The sequence below is a fragment of the Sphaeramia orbicularis genome, chromosome 1 (assembly GCF_902148855.1).
Source record: "Sphaeramia orbicularis chromosome 1, fSphaOr1.1, whole genome shotgun sequence".
Taxonomy (NCBI): domain Eukaryota; kingdom Metazoa; phylum Chordata; class Actinopteri; order Kurtiformes; family Apogonidae; genus Sphaeramia; species Sphaeramia orbicularis.
In genome coordinates this window covers 20,903,228-20,928,935 of record NC_043957.1, presented here as the reverse complement: position 1 = coordinate 20,928,935, position 25,708 = coordinate 20,903,228, and the positions used below count along the sequence as shown (strand labels likewise).

The 25,708-nt window shown below is 36.4% G+C and overlaps 1 pseudogene; it reads right to left on the bottom strand.

Annotated features, from left to right (window-relative positions):
- LOC115427541 (noelin-2-like) overlaps window positions 1-25,708 on the bottom strand; it is a 100,738-nt pseudogene that overhangs the window by 30,225 nt on the left and 44,805 nt on the right.

The window sequence follows — 25,708 nt, the reverse complement described above, 5'->3', positions numbered from 1 at the left end:
TTCACTTTTCAACCCCAGAGATTATTGCTTGGATCTGACCAATCATGGACCTTTCAACTTTGCCAAGAAATTGAATGTATTTTAATGGTAAGCCAATGAAAAAGTATTACGGTTTAGTACAGAAGAAGTCAATAAATGTGTTGAAAAAGGACTCACAGTGGGTTCAGTCATATTTAAATTCAAAATAACATAAGTTGGGGTGTGAAAGTTAAAAAATGTGACACTAAAGGCAAAACATTAAAATGTGAAGATACCACATATATGAGAAAATGCTGATATGCAGGTTTTTTGTCTATCAACATTAACATTAAATGTACCTGTGTTTTGTAGAAGCGTACTCTGTCAATCCATTCAGTGTTTTTGAGTTACAACATTGAATAATGGCCAGGAAAGGTTTTCTGCACTGAAGCTGACCTTTGACCTTATCAAATGTCATCACTTCATCATTTTATCCTGTTACACATTGTTGTAATTACTGCAAAAATTCCCAAGTTATTGTCTTTCACCTTTTCACGACTGAATTCTAGTCAGACAAGCTCTCTTTTTCTCTATAAAGGAAATACCTTTCCCTTGAGGTGTTTCATCAAGAAAATGCTGAAATTATTCCAAGAGAGACACTGGATAGATCTTTATTAATCACCCAGAGGGGAAATTTCACCACCACAGCAGACAGTTAAAAGACACAGATGTCAGGGACAATATAATTTAAAGTCCCTGAAGCTAAAAGGCAAAATAGTGTTATGACCAAAAAAATTGAAACAATAGTCTCTGAAGAGGAAACCACCAGGCACGAAAAACCCAAAAAACATTCAACAACAGAGACAGTGAATGTGTCTCCTGAGAAACAGACCAAGGTTCAGGAAAACGAAATAATTTGATATCAAAGTTTATGTGAAAAAAACCAGAAGCAGAAGGAAACAGGTGGAGGACAAAGACCACCTGATCTGTCATCTGAAGATGAGAGACTGGCCGCCCTGATGACGAAGAGGATGATGGGCTGTCGACCTCTAACTTCACAGAACAAACACAGGAATCTGTCAAGCCCTCCAATCAGCTTTCATACCTGAATATTTTAGTTGGAACAATAATTGGTGAGGATGAAAGGGAATCTCCACCACATTTCATGGCCATTCAATACATGTGAACAATGAATTAGTAAATTGGTGGTTTTATATTTTTTTTACCCCCCTCGCCTCAACCTGCCCTACAGCAGCCACTTAGAGTGTGGAAGGTCCTTATTAGAGTCCATCATTCATTTTGTCAAATCCTACTCATTTTAATTAAAGTGACTTTAAATCTCATTTATAACTAGAAAAGCACTTTGAGAGCGCAGACCTCCGCCAAGGCAGATCAGTACCCCCCCACACCACCAAAATTTAATCATTTGTTCCTTGTGCCAATATCAACATTTCCTGAAATTTTCATCCAAATCCGTCTGTAACTTTTTGAGTTATCTTGCACACGGACAGACAGACAAACCAACGCTGGCAAAAACATAACCTCCTTGGCGGAGGTAATCAGACATAGTAGGTGTTGGTAATGGCAATTAATGCTACTTGTAACTGACTATGAAACAGAAAAAAAGTGGAACACCACCCTAAGCTAGTGTAGAAATTTGGAAGTGCATCCAACCAAGGATTTATTCTAAAATACAAAAGCACGACGGTTCTTATTTTCATGTGATAATCACTCATGAAAACGTTCTTATTTCTGTACTTGGAGTCTTCTAAATTTATTGAATGAATGTGGCTTTAACTTGCTATGCATTTATTTTATAAAAAAGTATAATTCTAAGTAAACTGCACCTCCAACATTTGTGTATATGCATGTTCTGAAGCAAATAAGCAAGAAACCAGGAATTGTGTATAAAATGTTTGCATGCTTTATATACATTCAGCATGTAAGATTTGTACTTGTGTGGTTATGTGAAGACCGATGTGGTACAGGGAACTGCTTATTTGTTTAAGTTAGCTAAAGCCATTTTTAAGCTAATTGCAGGTAGTGATGCACAGTGTTGCTGCTGTAGAAGAGCCAAAGAGAGTCTTGAAAGGACTCCAGAAAGAACATTTTACCTGAAAAACCATCTTCAGTCCTCTGAGTGGAACCAGTGTACAGGCTTGTATGATGGATGTAGACATCAGAGTTGTTATCTTGTGTGCTTACATTTGTGTCTCAGCATGATCTGAGACATTTGTAAATTTATTGGTGAAGTATGAACTGAGATGAATCACAAGCCACTTTTGCACAGAGATCCCGGAAAAAAGGCGAAATGGTGATCCCACCTTTTTTCCACCACCAACTGATTTCCACAGCCAAGACAAAGGAGGAACAGAGGTAAGACAGGCTGGACTTTAACACAGCAGATATGCATTCCGGAATCAAAAGGGCAGTGACGTAGCGTTCATTTTTAAATCCACCCGGTGCAGCAGAGACAGCAGGTGCATGTGGAGGCACTGGCATGGATTCTGTGGCCCGGTGCAGCTGCCTTCGTGCCCGGCATCCATTTCTTGCCCGCCGCAGTCAGCTTCATGCCAACCCGGCTTTGTGCCCGGGTGAAAATGGCACGTAGCTGCAGGATCATGTCAGTGCCTCCATATGCAAACTCTGTCTCTCCCACGCCGGGGGTCGCCGTCATCAAAACATCAAGCCTTGGTTGCGGAACGAGAGTTGTTCCTTTTGCATAGCGTTCCAGAATCATGATTCCACCTTTATCACGGCTCTGTTACTGCCTCCAGAGACGTTACAAAGCCACGATAAAGGTGGGACCAAATGATCCCACCATTTTGTTTACACAGATGTTGTTCCGGAATAAAGACAAAATATTCCCACGACAGAAGTGCTGTGGAAAAGGGGCTACAGAGTTGCACTGAAACTGTTTCTCATGTGCTTGTGTATTGTGCAGTGGAATGTGTGTTGTGGTGCTTATGTGTCGACTTAAATAAACTGTATTTCTAAGCTAACAGAGGCTAGTGTTGCATAGTGTTGCTACTGTGGAAGAGCAGAAAAGATGCATTAGGTGTCTTTCTATAAGTTTATTTTGTACACACCTTGAAGTATGCTGTTAGAAAATGTTTACAGAGATGCAATTATCTGAAAAAACTCCCTTAATATCACAAAAAAGGTTTTTTTTCCCTTTAAAAACAAAAAAATATTCATGTATATAACAGGAACACTTTACATCTAACTCCCATTAAGCACTAAAACATGACTGGTACTAAGACATATAACAATATTCCCAGGTCTCATCCATAAAAAAATCCCATTACCAGCCATATGGCACCACCTTCTAAGTCTAGTTTATCTGCTTCAAACCAATTTTTTTCATTTTTGTTTTGTTCATGCAACTTCAGAAGTGAGTATAAACAGCCTTTGGGTTGTTGTTGAATGTCCAGAGTTTTCTACACCCAATAAACAGTGTAAAGGCTGTTATTATTCATGTAGGTAACAGAAGTTGTTTTTTTCTTTTTTTTTTTTTTTTTTTTTTTACAATTCGATTCTGTCATTAGTACGTGCAAATTTATTCGCATTTTTTCTTTCCATTTTTACACATTGTATCTTTAAGTACAAATGTGTGAACTCTCAGTTTGTGAATGTGCCCACGGCTGTGCAGAAGTGACAGTAAGTCATAGTGTCACTATGAAACAGAAGTGTGAGGATCTTCATCTTGTTTTCTAATGTCATGTCCATGTAGTGTAAGTAGCAGGTTTATTTTCTGGATCCCTGGTGGCATTTCTTTGTTTTACTGTTAACCTGAAGCATCATCTCCCCATCAGCGTCAGACTGTTTTGTTTTCTAACGCAGTCCTCTGAGCGCCCAGTAATCCAAAACACTTAGCTCTTTATCAACAGACCGTAATCCAAGGTCTAACCCCAACCACATGAGCAGCGCTAAGGACAACACTCCTCAAAGACAGACCCAATAAATGGGCTCAGAGGAAAACGCTGTCTGTCGGAGTCACATCTGCTTCTTTTGGCTAAGGCTGAACATATTCAGTTTTCCACACAATGCGGCCACTTTATCTTGTCCTTACTTTTTACTGTGTAGATGCTCTGAGAAGAGATTAAATCGTACAGCAGAGGCAGGAGGGATGATAAGAGATGACAAATAACTCTATAAGTACACACACGGGGATGTGAGTGTTGGATTGTGATAGATTTTAAATATTTAGAATCTAGCCGTTCTTTCTGATTTCTTTTTTCTCTCCGCTTGCTCTCCCCTTCGCTGTTCCTTTCAACAAATCCTGCCCCAAATGTTTTCCTTTTGATAAAACGTCTCCCACTTCCTTGTACTCTCATTGTTTCTTCTTCTTTCTGTGTGCCCCCCCATCCCCCTCCAGTCTTGCTGTGCTTCCTGTCCTCGCTCTAACACTATCAGCGGAGACATCTTGACAGATCAGGGGGTATCCACACCTCAGCAGCTGCTCGCGAACACAGCGACAGGTGTGTGCATGTGTGTGTAAAATACAATACAAGCACATACTCACACATGCACACATGGAGCTAATGAAGAATTCATAAATGCCAAAAAGGGACCCAGTGCAGACACTGTAGTCATGGATACCAAAGGACATATGAGAATGGCTTCAGGCTGACTCACAGCGTGTATGTGCCACTACTTTCACCCAGCTTAAACAAATACAATACAGGTAATCTATCACACATACATATTAATGTAGTCAATTGTCTCACTTGTGTTAAATCAACCTAGATTGGAATATTTGCCATGAAAAACATTAAAAATATGGAGGAGCCAAATTAGATTTTTGAGATGCAGTTTTGTTTACTCCTGTTTGCAACTGCTCTGACTGTATTGCATTATTTTTTTGGGAGTACAAATAGTTACATGCACATTAATCATTTCTCACATTTAAAGAGGCTACATGTAATATTACTACTTTGAAATATTACAAAATGACCTACAGTTCTCATTGGAGTGTTGAAAATAAAGAGCTATGAAGTCCTGCCAAAGAGGCTAATCTACCTGACTGTAGAGAAATGAACAGAATTTATTTATGCTGATGCCCAGGGGATTTATAGGACCACTAGAGGGAGAAGTGAGTCTATGAAACACTAAGACACATTTTAGAGTAAAAAAAAAAAAAAGTGACAGAAGTGATAAAAGTTAGAAGCATTGTTGTTTTCTGCACTGGACACAGCTGTAAATGAAAAGAATGGAGTTTGATGCAGAAATGGCAGCATTTCTTCTATATGGGTGAATTTGATTATGAGGCTTATGAAGGTATAAAGTTATTATTTTTGCTAAATTTACTGTTTGTTGATCCAAGGTCCAGACTAACATCAGACTAATATGTTGCTTTGTTGATGTGTGGTACATCAAATAAAACAAAACAAAACAAAACAAAAATAAAACAAAACAAAAAACAAAACTAAACTAAATTAAATTAAATTAAATTAAATTAAATTAAATTAAATTAAACACTGACCACACAGTCAGATTTAACATTTAGGGCTGGATCTACAAAGATCCCAATTTGTGTGTACAAATTTGCATGTGCAATCTAGAATTTTGTGTGCGGGGTTGAACCATGGTATGCGGGTGATTTTCTAAGAGCGATTGCGTAAATGACAACAGGTGCAAACGTGGAGACACACCCTATTTAAATGAGGATTTTGCATGTTTTTTTGTTGGTTTGCAGCATGACAAGTTTGGAGAGATGAAAGCGCAAACCTAAATGCAACCCTATAGAATTAGAGGTGTTGGTAGATGAAGCAAATAAACACTTACATGAGGTTCATCAAAGAAGCCTTGTTTGGTCGAGTTTGATAAATCACTTTGCGTCAACTAATTTAATATATTTACATGTTCTCCTCCTAGCATATACATAATTGTGTGTAAATGCCCCATATTGCATATTCATTCCAGCAAACATACTAACTGGATGCAGATGCGCTATTTCGCACCTTCGAAAGACACAACCCTTAGTGTGCACCGTTAGTAAATCAGTTTGTACATTTTTTTGTGCAATGAGTTTGTACATATTTTTCTACACACAAACCTTTAGTAGATCCGGCCCTAAGACTGCTGCATGATGAAAGTAAACACTTTCAGTAATGTCGGCTCCACATACTGTGTAAAAACACTAATTACAACCAGCTGACAGAACCATTGCAGACCATTGTAACTGTAACAGACCATTGTAATCAAGAACCAGGAAGCTCATAATAAACTTCAAGATAAAAAAATAGGAAATGCAGAAAAACTTCCAATCTGAAATCTGCAAACAATTTGTATTCTACATTTAAGTTCATATGAATACCAATAGATGTAATTATTTCAGTCAATAAATTGTGTTTACTGAGTTGATATTTTATTTTATTTTAAAACATAATTACATTGAGTGAGAATTTCATATTCTTATAAACATTCCTAAACAGCTGCCATTTGTGAACATTTTCATTTTACCAACTTTGTAAGATGTCAAGGGCCTCTGAGATATTCTGCTTGTTCATGCTGGAAGCGTTTGCATGCGTCATGTGGATGGATTTGTTTCTGTAATTGTTGAGACAGCACATTGCTGTTGGCTGGCATGAGGATGCCAGTTAACTGCTCCAGCATCACAACAATAAGAGCACAACAGCTGTCAAAGTCACATTATATTTTTCCCAAGAGCCACATTTGCTGTTTGTTTATCTCTTTGGTTTTATTATTTGAACAGCTGAAATGAATGTAGTACAGTTCAGTTGGTCCCTTTCATTCAGTGCGTGAGAAGTCTGAACACAATAGTGTGCTCCGGAGAAGAGGGACTTAAAAAATAATCATGCACTTCAACACACTCCGCTCAGCAAAAATAGGAGAAAAACCTCTGTCTTTTTAGTCTATTTCGTTAACCACAAGTACAGCAGAGCTGTCTGTCAGGAAGAAAGAACTGTACCTGAAATGAATGTTTTACATCTGAAATTTATTTGCATGTTCATGATGTCATTGTGTATTTATAATAATGTAAGCTCCTGTATTCTGTAAAATGGACTTTAGTGACTATACTTTGTATGACTTTTAATAGCCAGTAATTTGATTCATTGACTGTTGATTGGTCAATTCAACCCTTTATCGGGCAGGTGACTATATGTGGTCATTTCTGCATACATTACAAGGTCCAATGTGGTCTACAGGGTCTGTTTGGTCCACTTCTGCATGAACAGTGAGTGTACCTGCTTTGTTAAGTATCATGAAGTAATGGTACTAATGTAAGGAATGATTTTCAATAGGATAATGTGGATGTGGACAGTTTTTTTTTTTTATTTGTTTTTTTTTTTAGTTTTGGTGTCTGGATCAGCACTTACGTTGGTCTATTGTTCTAAAAGTGATGTTCTAATGTCCTAAAATACATGCTCCTGTTCACATTATACGTGTTTTTCTTGTCTTTTTTATATTTACTTCTTGTATTTTTTTGTTTTTTTTGTTTTGCCACTTATGAGCAAGGAACCAAATATGGTAACTTCAATTACCTTGATTTTCTACACAGCAATAAAAAAAAAAGAAAAAATTCACAAAAGTAATAAAGCCTTAACACACTAAGAGTAAAATTTTGAATTTCAGAGTATCTCTATGAGTGCCCTATAAAGGGTTAATACAATGCAAAGACACATACACTGACTGCTGTTATGTTCACACTAATATTCTGTTTTTTCCTCAGCTCCAAAAAAGCCAATATTCTTAATAAGCTGTTTAAATAAATATTCCTCTAATATTCCTGTTTAAATTGAGCTGTGAAAACCCCCTTACAAATAATGTTTTTTCTTTAGCTTCCTTTAACAGCCTCTGGAAAAAGTTCAGCTCTTCAATATTTGATCATATCTATAAATTTGCTGATAATGTTGAACCCTCAGCAACTAAAAACAATCTTTGTGGCAACTTGTAAATTATTTTTTTTCCACACATAACCTTTCCTAAGCAATTTATCACCATTTACTGTACTATTATTCTCTGCATTTTGTATTTTTCAGTCTAAAGCAGATATTTTACCATATTTAATTTAAGCTCAGAGTAAATGAAAGGTTACATCAAAACATAGATTATCAAAAAGGCGACTTTTTCAGCAATATATACTGAATTATTAAAATGAACATAAAAACAAATATTTACAACCACTATCATTGATACAACTCCATGGGTTTTACTCTTGAATGTTGTAGAAGATGATGGTGTTTCCATGTTCACTACGGAGCCTCTGAAGGTCCAAATGGGTCATATTTGATGACCATGAAAAGATGACAAACTGCATTATTTACTTGAATTATTTACATATATTGATATTTATTAAACATTTTAGATCAGTAGATAGTTTGACTTGTTGGTGCTGCTTCACCTTCATGACAGATTAAAGCGTCTGCTACATCCATTATTATCCAAGGTGTCCACAGTTTTAAGTCCAACAGAAACTATGGTTTGTCTGAGCCTTTAAACCAGTCTGTAGTCATTTCTGTGTTGTGTGGACAGACATATTTGGTAAAATGATGGTTGTATGAACAGTAGAAAGAAGAAAATATGTTTTTAGAAAATCATCTGTGTTAGTGTGGACATGCATTATTCAATAAATCTAATTGAACAAATTAAATAAAATCTGACTCAGTAGGTGAGCAAGCTGTCAATCACTGTCCTTATGCACAATTTATACACAATTTAAACAGATGAGTGATATAAAACTAGATTTTCTGTAGGGAACAAATGTGTTTTTGGACTCTGGACATGTTTATTTGGGCTGTAAAGTCGAGCATTGTAACCAGGGTGTCTATGGGGACTGACTCACTTTTGGAGTCAGAATCAACTGTAGATTTTGGCACTTTTGTGTTGGATTGATTTTTCAACCATAGATGCTTTTTTGTTGTTTTTCAGAGATAGAGGCAGCCGCTCATTTGGACAATGTCTGAAAAAAAAAAGCTGGATGTCTATTTTTGAATATTAAATTATAGCTGCTAAGCTGTTTAAACCTGCAGCAGCTTTTTTTTCCATGAGGTGGAGGAAAACATGACTCAGATGCTTATGGTTTAAAAAAATCTTGCTTTGCAAATATTTGAGAGGAAGGAAATTAATTCCTGATGGAGCATCACAGGGTGTCCTTAAACGGCAGAGTCTGGGTCAACACTTACTTCACTTGTCCTTTTAACACAAGACGAAACCAAAGAATAGTTGTAAGAAACATCCCAATTTTAGGAAGTCATTGCTTTTCTCAAGAGTTTAGAGCTAGCTGAGTGAATTTGTTAAGAAAAAAATAGTTGTTCACAAAACAGACAAGTTAGCTTTATGCTGAGAAAAACAAAATAAAAGTGTCTATTGTGGATGGCAGAATACTGTGGGTGGTACTTAAACTGGAGGAGAACTCAACAAATTAAATGAAAGTCCATATATGACTTCTTATCAGTACTCAATAGTAATTATATTGATATCTTTAACAATTTCCATGTTATAAGCCATCAAAATATGGCCCTTTATAAGTAATGTAAAGTAAAATTAATCACAAATTTAAAAATCCAAATTTGTCAAAACTGTGATCAAACTTGGTAGACATTGTCATTTGGAAGCTACATAATTTTTTTTTAATTAATGTTTTTTTTAATTAGTGTTTTGGAGAATACAGATAGATAGAAGACTGAAATATTTAGTGTCACTGAAGGTCATAAGATATCAGTGTCATAACTACATCATGGCCTTGGGGTCTAGAAACAGAGACCAGAATCTGATCTATGTGACTGGAGTTCTATGGGAAAAGTGAAAAAACAACAACAAACAAAAAACAATTCATAACAATCAAACAACTTCTTTAACATCTTATCCATAGACTAGAAAACTGCGACGCCACCTGATAAGATCTAACATTAATAAAAATATCATTTTGTGAGACAAGGGACAGTTCAAGGTGCTGCAAAAGGCAAGGCCCAGAGCTACTTCAAAAATATGCCTCACCCAAACCCCCCCATAGCTGATATACTATTGGAATATGCAAGTTAAAATAGGGCTTTGGAAAGGGAAATGAATCATCGCTAAGTAGATAGCTAAATATTTTAAAATATGTTTGTGTAGTTATTTAGAACATTTGATGTCTTAAAGCTTATAATGTAAAATGTGTCTCTTATTACATGTTTAAGGGACCCCATTTATAAGCTGAGGACTGCTTCTGGGGTGTCAATTATTGATTTTAATAACCGTTCGTAATAATTTTGTAATAAATTTGTAACATGAATAAAATCATAAAAATGTACAGCAGCTCCTAAAGTCTATCATGGAGCTGAATCATGGACCAAACACACATGCATTTTCACATTGTCAAAATCAAAGGTAAAAATAACCAAACTCACCAAACATGTAATTAATTTCTCACACCCCAGCTAAGAAACACACTTCACTGAAGCACAAGATTAACTGTCAGAAACTTTCGAAGAGCATTCAGTGCCATCGGGTAACTGATGCAACAGCTGATACAGGTTTTCAACAGTGAAACCGTCAGGTAGAGCTGGGCAACAAAACGATAACGATATATATATTGCGATATAACTTTTCCTCGATAGAAATATGAGATGCTCGATACAATTTCGATAGAATTCATTCGTCCACGTTTTGACAGACGTAAGAACAGCCAATCATAATTAAGTAGCACCGTACTGAACCAATCTAGAGCTATGGCAAGTTAGGTTGATGCACACAGCACAGGAGTAAGAACAGTAGCAGTACACATGCTTATGTTTGGGCTGCAGTGGGAGGTAATGACTGTTTGAAACGTAGGGTGCAGGATAGAAGCTGGGAGTCGGGTGTTCAAAGCATGTCTTTTAAATAACTTCTTAAAACACATTTTTATAAGCTTTGTTTTTATGTGATGTCTGTCCCTTTTTAATTTTAATTTTTTAAATTTGAATTTTATCTGGTTTTATTAATTCATATTCTCATACATGATGTTTTGTCTCATTCCTTCATTTTTACATTGATTTGACAGCATCATGTTACATTACCCCTGCCCTCTTTACTCCAATTCACTTAATTTATTCGAAGTGTCATGTTTTTGCATTTGCTGTACAGATCTTTCTTACTGTGTTGCTTCTGTTTTAGTGTTTTAACTTGCATCTTGTATCCTGCTGTTGTGCCCTCTGCTTTGTCTGTCAAAGCACTTTGTACACTTTGTTTTTAAAGGTGCTATATAAATAAAGTTATTATTATTATTATTATTATTATTATTATTATTATTATTATTATTATTATTATTATTATTACATGTTAAGTTTAATTTTTATTTATGCCAGTTATGGCAGTTATAGACCGCACCCCCACATACATACCCCCCAGCACTGTTTGTTGAAGATGGTCTGTTTTGTTTGTGTTCTCTTTTAAAACTTGAAACCTTTTGCCTGCTGGTCAGACATTTAGTGTAGTTTTAAATATATGCACCTGTTTTATTTATCTGAAACCGTTGTATAACAATTGTATTCGCCCATAAGTAGCTGGGATAGGCTCCAGTGACCCCCGTGACCCTAGTGAGGATAAAACGGGTTCAGAAATGAATGAATGAATGAATGAATGAATGAGTTGTATGATGTTCTTCAGCACATCTGTCATGTTCAACCTCTGCTACAAAATAAATCATATTTAAATCAAAAATAACCTTCTTCACAATGTCTTCACAACTAACTTATGAGTAATGGAAAAATAAAGTTTCACAAAAATAGTGATTTGATTTATACCGTGATACATATCGATATTGTTGGATATGAAAAAAAAATATTGTGATATGATTTTTTTCCATATCGCTCAGCCCTACCTTCAGGATTACAAAGTGTCATCAATAGTCTAAATGTTTGTGGTGTAATAACACTTTGCAGGAACACTTGAGGCTTCCTCTCCATGGTAACAGCAGGGTTACTGTAGCTCTTACAGAACTATAGATTAATGAACTCATCACATTCTCCTACTATTATTATTATTATTATTATTATTATTATTATTATTATTATCATATAATATCAGTGAAAAGAAGGAAAATGAGTTATGATGTGATGAAAAGAGCAGAGCTGAAGAGCTTTAATTCAATGTGTTAACACTGTGTTAACACTGTGTTAGTGTGTTTCTATCACATCGTACACAGCATCAAAATGAAAAGCCTGCAAAGGTCTGGAACAAACCAAACCTGAACTAGGATGAAAATAAAGGCCACTGTGTTCGTGTCAGCTGTTCTGATTCTAAGCTCTGATTCCAAATGCCAGTGAAGTCTGCAAAACTTGTCTTAAACCAGCACTGGTACAACTTTATCTGAGGTCTGCCTCCTGTCAGCTCCAGCAGCTGCTACATAGACACTCTGGTGCTGTGTGATTCCATAACATCAGTATAACCTGAGAAAAAAAAGATTTTTCATTCTCTTCTTCTCTTCTTTTCTTTGTCTTTGTCAAAATCTTGTGTCAAAAATAGATTATTAGCTGAGGCAACAAAGAGAGTGCAGTATGTGACTCTTAAAAACAGTGAAGTAGAGTTCAGTGACAGGCAGGCATAGAAGATGTGAACTGTGCATACTGTAAGTTCACAGAATAATACCATACGCAGAAATACGCAGAATAAAAAATAGCAACTGTGAGTGGATTTATTAAAATCTGAGTTGTTTATTGTGTCATAGTGAGGACTTTAGTAGGTCATAGAGATGATTTCCTCTGACGTGGTATGAAAAATAAAGACAAAAGAGAACTGTGACTTTTTCCTCTAAATTTTAAATCTATGCTTAGTAAATTAAATTGGGGGCGACACGGTGGTGCAGTGGACAGCACTCATGCCTCACGGCAGCAAGAGGGTCCTGGGTTCGATTCCAACACCAGTCGATGGGGGTGGGACCTTTCTGTGTGGAGTTTGCATGTTCTCCCTGCATCTGCATGGGTTCTCCCTGGCTTCCTCCCACCATCCAAACACATGCACTGATAGGTTAATCAGTTAATCTAAATTGCCCATAGGTGTGAATGTGAGAGTGGTTGTTTGTCTCTATATGTTCAGCCCTGTGATGAACTGGAGACATGTCCAGGGTGTACCCCACCTTCACCAATAAAGTAGCTGGGATAGGCTCCAGCGACCTCTGTGACCCTAGTGAGGATAAAGCAGGTTCAGAAAATGAATGAGCGAATGAAATTAAATTGGCTATATGTTGTATTTCTACTTTTAAATATAAAAAATTATGTAAGATTATCATCAGAGTGTTGAGAACAAAGAGCTCTGAAGTTTTGCCACATATTTGCACTTATGGTTCAGTAGATTTATGTGACCACTAGAGGGAGTAGTGAGTCACTCTGTTGGTGAGAAAAATTAACGACATGGGGCTTTTGACCAAAGCATCAGAAAGTGACCAGATGGGATGAGAACCACTAAGAAACAACTTTTAGAGTCAAAGAAAGTGACTAAGTGATAAAAGCTAGAAGTACTGTTGTTTTCTCCACTGGACACAGCAGTAAATGTAAAGAATGGAGTTTGATGCTGAAATGTCAGCATATCTTCTACACGGGTGAGTTTGATTCTGAGGCTTATGAAGGTATAAAGTTATTATGGGATGTTATTATCTTTGCTAAGTTGCTGTTTGTTGATCCATGGTTCAGACTAAACAGCGACAGTTCTGACCTTGTTTGTTCAGTTCCAAACAGATCTTTAATGCAGCTGCAACTGTACAGAAAACAGAGGTGATCTGTGGTTTTACTGTGGCTGTTTTCTGTCTAAAAACAGAGCCAAGCTAAAAGAGCTATAATGTAAACTATCAGCTAATGTAGCATGTGAAGATTATAAAACACAGTGCTATTTTGAGCAACCATCAAAATAAGCATCTATAAGTTTTAGTTTGAAGAAAAAAAACGTAAGAAGAAAACTACATAGACCCCTTTAAAAAAGTATTTTCTTAAATATATATTCCTTTCAATATCATATATTTATCCACAAAATAATGTAGCCTTCAGGGTCCACATTAAATATTTTATAATGCAGCAAAATTATGATGTTTTATATATTTTATTTACTCATAATATTTACTCATGGCTACAGCCTTGTATTGAATGACAGTGTAGAAGGCATATGTGTATAAAATGCAGTACTTGCTGAATGTCATCCTCAGATTTAGGAACACCTTGTACGCAGCATTAAGGGTCCGAAAAAGAGGCAGCCTCCTATTTTTGGGACAAAGATACAAACAGACAGATCCAAATAAAGAGCCCCCACGCGTAACTCTGTCACACAGTGGTAACTGGGAGACACGAGGCAATAACTGGGATACTGCTGCTCTGTATAGCTCCTTCTCATCACGAGGGAGAAGCTCTAATAGGGAACAGGCAAGGGTCACCATGGCGATATAAATCACACCTGGCAAGTGGGAGACAGTCGCCTTGACAACTAGCTTAATATGTGCTCCCCAAACAGAATGTGTGTGAGTATGTGCGCAGAAAATGGGTGAAGCTTGTCGAGCACTGAGGCAAAGTGCACACAGGAGTCGTGTTAGAAGTAAGGCCGAAAGAGACAGAAAAAATACATTAAGAAAAACATAGACTTGGCCAATCTTACGACTGCGTTCACAACACCCACTTCGACTATTGTGCACATACATAGACACATTCAGAGACAAACACACACAAACTGTACACTTACCCTGCTGTCAGAGCTGGGAATCATGGCGTCAGTCATCCAGGAACCAAAGCGTGACCCTGAGGCTCTCACGGTGATTGGGCTGCTAACTGATGTCAGCCGGCCACAACCTGTCATCAAATGCACCGTGTTACTGCTGCTGTGCAATGTCACTTAAATACACAGTAATCAAAGTGAGAGCAACCAGGTAATGCAGCAACTGTGACTGTTTGTGTGTGATGAGGTCCCCTGGACGGCTTGTTTAATGTCATTTACCATCACTTAACACCAGCTCCATTCAACAACATGCTATTAGCACTACGGGAAAAATGGCACAAACACCACAGTGTTAAGAACAAATACCACAGTCAATAGTTTGGTTTCACACTAACTGGAATGTTTCCAACAACAGTGTATTTTGGAAAATTTTGGGATTTTTTTTTCCCCCTACATGTTGGGGGAGGGGAGAAATTTTAATTTTAATTTGAAAAACTCCAATTAGGTCATAAAAAACTATACTAAGATTAAAATACTCTACATATGAAGAGGAACTCATATTGTTAGGAACAAGTCAAAATAAGAAAAAATTACAACGCAAATAGTCAATGAGATTATTTAATCATAAATATATGAGAAAAATTAAGTGATAAATTTGGAAACAGAATATTTTCTCACTACATAAAGTCATATATTTATGAGAAAAAGCCTCAAATATTCTCTGATTAAAATGGTATATTTATGAAAAGATGAACCACAAATTTGTGCAAAAAGCATATTATTCTTTGAGATTATACAGTCATTAACATGATGAGAAAAATCTCAGAATCAACAAGATTACAGCTGTAAATTTCTGAGAACTGCAAAAAATAATGGGGCAAGTTTTTGAGAAAAATGTATATTGTCTGAAATTATAAAGTCATAAATTTGGGAGGAAAAAACTGAGACTAAAGTTGCAAAAGTACCTGAGAAGACTCAAAAATTACGTAAAAAAAAAAAATGTGTGTAGTGTACAGAACAGCGTGTATCACACATAACAGATGCTGCAAAGTAAGAGGCGTGAAGACAAAACAGATGAGAGACAGGAGGCCCGACCGTGGAACAGAGGTGTCACCTATTTAATGAGATGTCAGAGATCACCAACTAAAACTGATAATGATGAGCTGTGAGGTTCACTTTATAAAGAAACAGCTGGTACAAGTGTAGAACCACCTTTTACTTTACTCTTTGGGCACATTTGGTACATTTTAGAGCTTGTACTTTTGTACGTTTGCTGGAATCAAAAGTAAATCTGTTTTGGGGGGGAGGGTATTTCAGTACTGATTCTTGGGTCAAAAGCCCCATGATGTTCATTTTTCTCACCAACAGAGTGACTCACTACTCCCTCTAGTGGTCACACAAATCCCTTGAACCATAGGTGTAAACAAATTTAATTCATATATCTACTATATAAATTGTAATATTTTTATGTTGAGAAGTAATCATGTTGTTTTTAAAATAAATCTTAAGAAATTTGTAATCAATAATGAAACAATGCTAAATCAATGTAACTATGTGTTTTGTTTTGGGGTTTTTTTCTGTCGATGTGATATATAAATTTTTAAATTGTAATACTTTAATTTTGGGAATGGAGCCCTGGAAGAATAGTCTTTACTGTGGTAGAGACCAATGGGGATCCTTAAATAAAAAATAAAGAAATATCTCTCTACAATCCAATATGTTGGTAGTTGAACTCCTTTTAGTTCAGGTGCCACATACAGAACAATATGATTTCAAGTAAAAAAACAGCATAATAACCTATAAATAATGACAACTACAAATTTTCTTCTTGGTTTAACGTGAAAAACATGACATTCCCACTATGAAAATATTTACATTTACAAACTATCCTTTAACAATAAAATGTGAATAACCTCAATTAACATGAACAAATATGAAATGTCTAAAGAAAATTAAGTGCCATTTTACAAATATTATTCCTGTTACTAAATGTTTTGTGCATTTGTAGATCCACCGCGATCTGTACATTGTGTTAATAATAAGCTGAGACATAATATTGTAGAAACTGTTCTTATTTTAGTTCCAAATTCCAAACTTCAAAATTTTAACATTATGCCTGTTACCACATGTTTGTGTAACATTGTGTGTAATGCACATGTATAAATAATAAGTTGATTGTTAAAATTGTCTCACGGAATTTCAGCTTTTTCAGGTTATTCACATAGTTTTTGTGGAAGGATAGTTTGTAAATGGAAATATTTTTATAATTTAGTGTTTTTTATTGCACTAAAACGAAGAGATAAAGTTGGAGTTGTCATTATTTGTAGGCTATTATGTTATTATTTGACTGGTCCGGCCCATTAGAGGTCATATTGGGCTGAATGTGACTCCTGAAAGAAAATGAGTTTGACATTCCTGTCCTGAATAATGGTCCAGATTCGAAGGATTCCTCACTTCTGGGAGACAGGGCACTTTTTTGACATTTTTGAGACTTTTCTCTGAAATGAAGACAGTGATTATGAAATAAATCATACACGTGCTGCATGACAGTAACTATCAACATGATCAGTTTCATGCTAATCCATCAAATGATTCAGAAAGAAGAGGTTATTCTCATTTCATTTCTGAATTCACCATATTTAAAGGCCGTCCCTGACCTCAGTTTACAATAAAGTAACTTCAGGTTTGCTTTGTACAGTCATTACTCATATATGTTTTCATATCTGATAATGGAACTGACAGCATCAATAATGGACTTACATTAATCACAAGTAACTTAAAAGCAACTGATGTTAGAAAATGACTCCAAATCTGTAACATATACACTACAAATAAAAACTTAGGGATATTTTTAATTTTTGGGCTATTTTTTTCAGTTGGGATTCATGCACAGCACTTTTTACTTTTTTGTGTGTGAACTGAATCACATTTCTTTCATGACCAGACATAGTTTTATTTACAAATGGCAAAAATGTCAAAAAAAAAAAAGACAAAAAAGAAATATCCTTAACTTTTTCTTTGTAGTGTATGTTTCTTTAACAATTAATCAGTGTGGTCAGTGTGGTGAGGGTCTGCAAAATCTGTCCTGTTTAAACAAATACATCTACTTGACTCCAAGATGTGAGTAATTTTTGCACCTCTTAAAGCACAATATTTCCCTTACAGAAAATTATATACTAATTACAATATGATCATGAATATTATTTGTTTTATTTAGTGCTGGACAAACAGTGTGACAGGGGTAACAAAAAATACAACACAAAACATCTGGCATACTAATATATAGACTTCAAGGCAAGTTCATCGACACCAGGCATGACAAAATAGTTCATAGACATTAAGCAAAACAATTTACAGGTGAGTTTGTGTGTGTGTGTGTATGTGTGTGTGTGCGCGCGTGCGTGTGTGTATGTGTGATTATTTATGATTATTTTGTGCGGGTTGGGCATTTTCAGGTGGAGACAGAAGAAGGAATGAAAATGAAATTGACAGTCTAATAAGTAAAAGGGTCAAAAGAGGTGAGAATACAAAAACGAGAAATCAGTAAGGGGTTTTAAATAATAGTATAGAAAGAAGATTAAGGGAAAAAAAAGAAAGAAAGAAAAGGGGAAAAAAATCAATAATACCAAACACAATAATAGTGACACCCTTATTTATTTATTTTTTTTCACGAGTGTTACATTAAATGTCTTTCTCGTTCTTTCTATTAGAAGTCTTTGCCACAGAAATATTATAATACCATGGTCCTTTCAGTCATTGTAGATCCATGAGTGTGTTTTAATTTCCTTTCACTTGAAGCATTTTTAGCTGCATAAACATGACCCTTGGTTAAGTTTAGTGAATGTGGCTTAACCTCCTGAGCTACACCATTCAAGACCTTTCAAGTAAAAAAACACCCTCTCCATCTGAAAGATTAAAAACAGTCTGTAAAAAGGAGTATGCACTTTTACTGAGAACTGGACAAAAGCCTTAGATTCCTTTCAAATGGACTTAGAAAGAAATCCACTGAGATACCGCAAACCACACCGGGACCAAAGACTCCTCTCTTTATATGTGAATCCTAATTCATTGGAATAAAATTTTTATGTTAATTCTCTCATAGCCTATAACCTGGTCATTTTCAGTCAGAAATTAGCTCTCAAATATGTAGAAATGAGACCATTTCTAAGTATACATATGAAACTTGTGAATTAATACAAATAAAAAGACCTAATTTTCATTTTGAATGTGGTCAGTTTTTTGGAGCTCAGATGAAGCTGTAAATAATTATTTATGATCTATTTACTGTTTTCACAGAAATCCAACATCATCGACCAAAGAAGACTTTTTGGCTTGGCAGTAATTCTTCTTTGGGTCCAGATCTAGAGGTACCTGCACAGTGCTGCCCCCTGTGGGAATTTACCACTGAGGAATTACTCAGCGTAATGGATGTGACTTCAGGGGTGAAGATCTAATTTACCTGATACTCTTATATGGTTGATGAAAACAGTAAAACAGTCATTGATAAATATAATCACCTGATTATGTGGGCCGAATGTGCAAATATGGTTAAATAAGTACGAAAATCTTCCCATGTGACATTTGCACGAGCACTAAGAAATGACTCCAAGTACTTAACTATTATTATCATCTATGTAAACAATGGACAGATAATTGATTACAATGCCTAGAGTGTATGGGTGCTTCTATGAAACTGGGTACATTTTGGTATCTGGCACTTCACCAGCTTTGTAGATCTAATAATAAAAGATAAATTTAGACATATTCCCCCCAGGATGTACCTAATGATGACCCAGGATAAATGCAAAAAAATTATACACTTGCTCTGAGCCATCCCAAAATTAATACATTTTTAATAAAATATTGGGGACAAAAATTGGACAAAAACTGGGACATGAAAAGCTACCTAGGTGTCAGTGCATTTGATCTGGAACATATAGCTTGAAATTGTCTTATAGACCGCTATAAATAAAGACACTGCCAAATTTGTTGACCCAAGTGGTTTTTTCTAATCCAGACATGTAGGTTTTTCATGAATCTCAGTCTCATTCCAGGTTTTGTGTGTAACTCATTGTGTCCACCGGTGTTACATGCGGAACCCGCCCATTTAAACACATATAAATTGTGAGTGATTTTGCAACAGCGGCCATTTTTGTGAAACAATCTGCCTTGCATAATTAGTTTGATTGCCAAAATGTACCTGTGAGAGAATAAAAAGGTATTCGAAAAAATAGTAGCACATAATTTCCATTGTCATTTGGATTTTTGTATAAAAATAATAGAAAGATGTGTTTTACCTGAAAAACAGTTTCTCTTTTATCTCAGTAAATATTTGTTTTTAAAATAGACCCAAAGTGCTTCCAAACTTGCTTTATAACATTAGTCCAGTGGCGGCTGCTCGTCTTTCAGCCAGGGGAAGCTCATTGTCGGCTTACATGAAATAAAAAAAATAAATAAATAAAATTTAAAAAAAATAAATTGTCAAGTTATTTAAACATACACTCGGCCCTCTGTTCCTTTTTAAGAAAATGGTCAGTGACCTTATCGTACCAAATTGGCGTCTTTTCCAGGGACTGGACCAGTGTCCTCTGAATGTCCAGCAGAGCTGGGCTGCTTAGACGGCCTTGGCCCATTGTGTTGTGGGTGTAAGACTTCAGCCTTTATAAACAAGAGATGCTCCTTTCACTCCGACCTAGCCGACAGTATGATTGATTTAACTATTTACAAAACGATATTAAACTCGAACAAGAAATGATTAAATTATGGAACTGAAACAAGAAAACACTGAAATTATGTTAAAGTGAAACAAGGAAGTACAATGACTGTGTTTTATTTACAGTGCAAGAAATGAGCGAGTAATTTTGTAGTGGTTTTTCTCTCTCTTTCACCGCAGAATGCAAGATGGTATTAAACTGAACTGTGTCAGTGAAGGAGTAGATCTCAAAATAGCTGTCAATCAAACGGGATTCAGCCTTTCGACTGATCCTCCAATCAGCACGTGGGATTCTGGCGTCCAGCCCAGCCGAGCTCCGCCCACAGCTCCATTCATCCACAGAGACGCCCGGCGTCCGGGGGCGGGACAACGTCGTGGCATTTATCCAATTACCGTCCAGTTTTGAGGCAATGAAAAAAACTGTTCCACTCAGTCCCATTGAAGCCCAGAGACACCTGGCATCTATGAGCAAATGCACTGAGCAGAGATCGAATGAGAAAACAGAGACACGGGAATGTATGAGAAGTGAACAACATGGCGTCCGTTGATTTGTGATAAAGCTGATTCTGAATGAACTCATTTTTGAGATGAACGTGTTCTAGCACATTTGTAGTCAATAAAATGTCAACACAACCATACATATTTAACCATTTAATTTTTGTAATTTTAGGGGAAGCCTTGCAGTCTATGAGAAATCGCCACTGCATTAGTCTACATCTGGTTTGAATTTGTAGCCCCCCATGTCCTGTTTTTAGGGACCAGTTTCATAGAAGCACCCACATATCCATCCAGAACCATGCATATTGGGCTGCATCAAGCAAAGAAAACAACTAAAGAGATGCTGAAACTTCTAAAACTGGGTTAAAAACTTCCCAATGCATAATTAAAACCTGGAAGGATGGCAGAGAACCATCATCTCTGAGGAAGAAATGTGCTCGGAAGAAATGTGAAAACTTGTGATTGAAGATCAAATCATAAAATAAACATTACGAGTCACAGACACGTTTGATATTGAAAACAACATCATTTACGCACAAACAATGGGAAGAGAATTCAAGGGATTGGGACTAAACAGCGGTGTAGCCTAAAGAAAAGCACTTATCAATAACGATAATTGGCTTTGATTTGAGTATAAAGATTGGACTGAGGAGCAATGGAAACGGGTCATGTGATCTGATGACTGACAGATTGATTGACTGTTTTCCATTTTCACATCGAAATGTTAGTCAAAGATGGACAAGAGTGTGTGCAAAAGGTAAACGTTATTGCAAAGCCCCATGTGAATTAATGCATTTAATGTTTGCTCTCATGTCTTTCATCATCATCATCATAGGCCTCTGTGTCAATGGTTTATATGACATGTTGGTGCATTCTCATATAAATACTGTTTTAACGAACATGTTGTTGACACTTTTGCCGCTGCCCTGCATACTACTGGCTTCTGAGATCTGTGTAGAAAATGGTCAAACAATTCTGTGGTCTGGCAGTTTTTCACAGTTCCCTTGGGATTCATGTGGGATAGGGGTCTTTTTTTGTTATTTATCATTTGACTGGGAAAGGACAAGGAAAAAAAACTCTACTGTAATGGACTGAAATGGTTATGACAGTCGGTCAGTTTTCATATAGAAACAGCAGTTTCCATGAATAATTAATAGTGAACAGCATGAAATGTGTCAGGTGTGAGAGGTCCCAGAAAAGAAAAGAAAAAACACTGCATTGCTTTAGGACTACTCCAGCTCTTAAAAAAATCAAACATAACCCGGGAACGGGAGCAGACAGGACTCATTATTCTGTGAGTATTTTTGTGGAAGTGGGATGGGACAGAAGTGTCACTCTGTAGTCTAGTCCCATGGTATCCTCATCGCCTGAGACCGCATCACACATAAACTGGAGTCTAAAAATGACTCTGTTTACATGCATATCAGGATCTCAGAGACTATTGGGATTTTGGACTATCCTGTATTTGTGCTTGTGAACAATGTTTCCTGATCTAAGTATCCTGGATATGATCTTATCCTGATTTCAACGACCTCTGCCTGGTGTACTCCAATAGTATTAGGGATAAACCCGCTTTTCTGACAGTCATAGATTACTGCGCAGTCGCAAAATGGTTTAACTGACATACAAGCATGTCGGCAGCAGCCAAAGAGTCTCACTGCAGAATTTTGGTTTTCCACAGTACAAAAAAACAAAACTATATTTAAGGATCACATGAAAAAGTAAAAGAAAGTTGATGGTAGTGAAATAACCAATAGGACGGTGGCTTCCCCAAAATGAACAATGCAAAAAGTTAACGTTAAAGGAGTGATATTTCGCTTTTTTAAATGGAATTATGTAGTTTAAAACATTTCCCTGTGGTCTACATAAACTGTAATTGCTATGTTTGGGTCTGAGTTCTTCATTAATTCAACTCCACAGGTCCATCTTCAACCCTAATTCTGAGTAATGACACCAGAAAGGTCGTTTTTGAGCGCTGGCCCTTTAAATGCACATGAGTCACTTCATGCCCCACCCCCTCCAGGTTGTTGACTGTGCTGCTCTGCCCTGTTCAACCAACAACTGAACATTTTAGGTAATCGGCTCGAAGTCTGGACATATTTTCAGTATGGACTACACTCACTGCTGCTGATAAACAGTTATGTCGTACTCGGAGAAATGTCCGTCGGAAGTCTTGACGTTGTATGTGCAAATGTCGTGACGTAACTAGTTATAGACGCAACAAATTAAGCAGGAATTAAAATGGGTTGTAGAAATCCACTCGATTTTTGCTGGAATGAATATAAAGCTAGCTTTGCAGCACCTGGAGGGTTCAAATTCAAACTTTATGAACTATTAGGGTCCAAATACATAAATAAATGTTCCAAAGACTAATAAAAGTGGGTTTAGCAAAATATGACCCCTTTAAAACTAGTCAGTGAACTCTATCATGATGACACTCCGCCATCAGTCATGGCTGCAGATCTTCATCCTCCTCATCCTCTGTGGTCATAGTGACAGGATAACAGCTGAAGGACACGTTTACCTGCTGATCTTGTCTCTCAGTTGATGAACAGCTCAAATACACGACACCATGTGGTTATTCTAAGGTGTTTTGTCTACTATAAACCAAAGTGGCCTTGATTTCTACAGCTACAGCAAACTTTAAAGTTATGTATCAGCTACTGAACAATCCGATTAAATTAGCATGTTATGTTGTAAACACCACAGACACTTGCGCAAACAGCAGCAGTAATGAGTGACCAGGATACTAGTATTTATCATATAAACAGGGATATGAGTGTCCAGATTTAACTGTATGTCATGTAAAGGCATATCCTGAATACAATCGAAACTGGAATAAGCATCACAAATAGGATACTTGTCAACGTTTACAATGGAAGGTGTTTTGAAAATCATTGTTTTAGTGACATGACATACACTGTTAAACACCCATAAAGTTGGATTAATTTTGTTTTCCGACAAATTCCTCTTTTTATCCATATTTATATGCAACAGTAATCACCTTTGACCAGGTACAATGATTACATACCAAGTCCCAGTTAAAATTTATCTGTCAATCACAATGGGCCTCATTCACTAATATGTGCATGGAAATGTTCTTACTTTGCGCACAATATAAGTGTGTACGCAAAATCAACTTGGTATTCATGACCCCTGCGCACCGGTCAATTATGTTCTCACCACCTTGCATGTGCGTGTGAATCAGAATCATTCTACATTGACAGGCGCATGCTTGCAATTTATGATGAGCATGTGATTAACATACTACCACATCCCCCATTTCTCCATATAAGGAAGCCACTTGCCTAGAGTTGATTCATCAATGAAGGAAGCGGTTATGCGAGGAGAGAAGGAGTAAATTTCGCAGTTTGTTAGAAGCAATGGTGCCAAAAGGCAAAAAACAAAAGAACTTAACCACAGAAATCGAAACAATTGTGTCCGAGGTGGAAGCCAGAAAAGGAATACTTTTCAAGGGTGTCTCCTCGGGGTTGACGATAGTTAAAAAAAAAAAAGATGCTCTGATTGTAGTAATTGAGGCTGTCAACGTAGCATCCTCGGAGAAGTGCACTGTGGCCCAGATGGAAAAAAAGTGATTTAACATAAAAGCTGATGCCAAAAAACATATTACGGACCAGAAGAAAAAGAAGGAGGCTGGAGGAGGACAAGGTCTACCTGATCTAACGCCACAGGAGGAGAGGACAGCAGCAATAACTGGACAAATATCCATTCATGGATCTCATATATTCTTTTATAAACTAGGACTGTTGTTATTATTGAATATATTAATTATCATAATGATGAGGGTGAAAGTGTGCCAATTTCATGGTTGTTTAATACATTTGGCCAATATATTAGTAAATTAATGATTTTAAAAATGTTAATTAAATCTTTTTTTAATGAATGTGGTTTTATATGCTCTGCGTGGACTTACAAGGTATGCGTTTGCATTTCCTAAGTAGTTCAGCCTTCCTCATTTGTGTGTATGCATGGTCTGAGGCAGTTCTACATTTGTTCACAGAGCAAGATGGATGGATGGATGGATGAATGGATGGATGGATGGATGGATGGATGGATGGATGGATGGATGGATGGATGGATGGATGGATGGATGGATGGATGGATGGATGGATGGATGGATAGATAGATAGATAGATAGATAGATAGATAGATAGATAGATAGATAGATAGATAGATAGATAGATAGATAGATAGATAGATAGATACTTTATTAATCCCGAGGGAAATTCAAGTATTCAGCAGCTTTGCATACAGCACAAGACAAAAAACAGACAGACCAACACAAAACAAAACAAAAAAAAAAAAAAAAAAACAAAATTGTGGGTTAGTAACCAGGTTGACATTAAGGTCAGTATATATACTCTAAAATACAGGGTGTCCCATAAGTCTCCATACATAGGAAAACTAAACGTTTCTTTCTATATGACTGCCATTTTGTCTAGAACACATTTCAATGCTTGTCCTCCACTGCTGAAGAACTATAAAGAAGAAATATAAAGAAATACATGTTAGAACCATATGTATTATGTCTCCTATGTATGGAGACTTATGGGACACCCTGTACACTAACTAAAGAATTTCCTCTAAAAGAGCTTCCTGTACAATACTGTAAATAAAGACTTCTGGTTGTATTTACACATTTCAGGGCAGTGATATAAAGTGAAAAAGTGATAGTGATAGAAAAGTGATAGAACACATTCGGGTAAGAAAATATTGATGAATCCTGTTTGTGCATCAAACAGTCGTAGACCGAGTTTAAGCACAGATTTGTGTGTACGCACTGTTTGTGAATGAAGCCCATTGTCACAATCATTTCATGAGAAGTGGTAAAAATATTTTGTTCCAACTTTATGAACAACAGTGTATTTCCATGTAAGTGAGAGACCTAGAGGAAAGTTT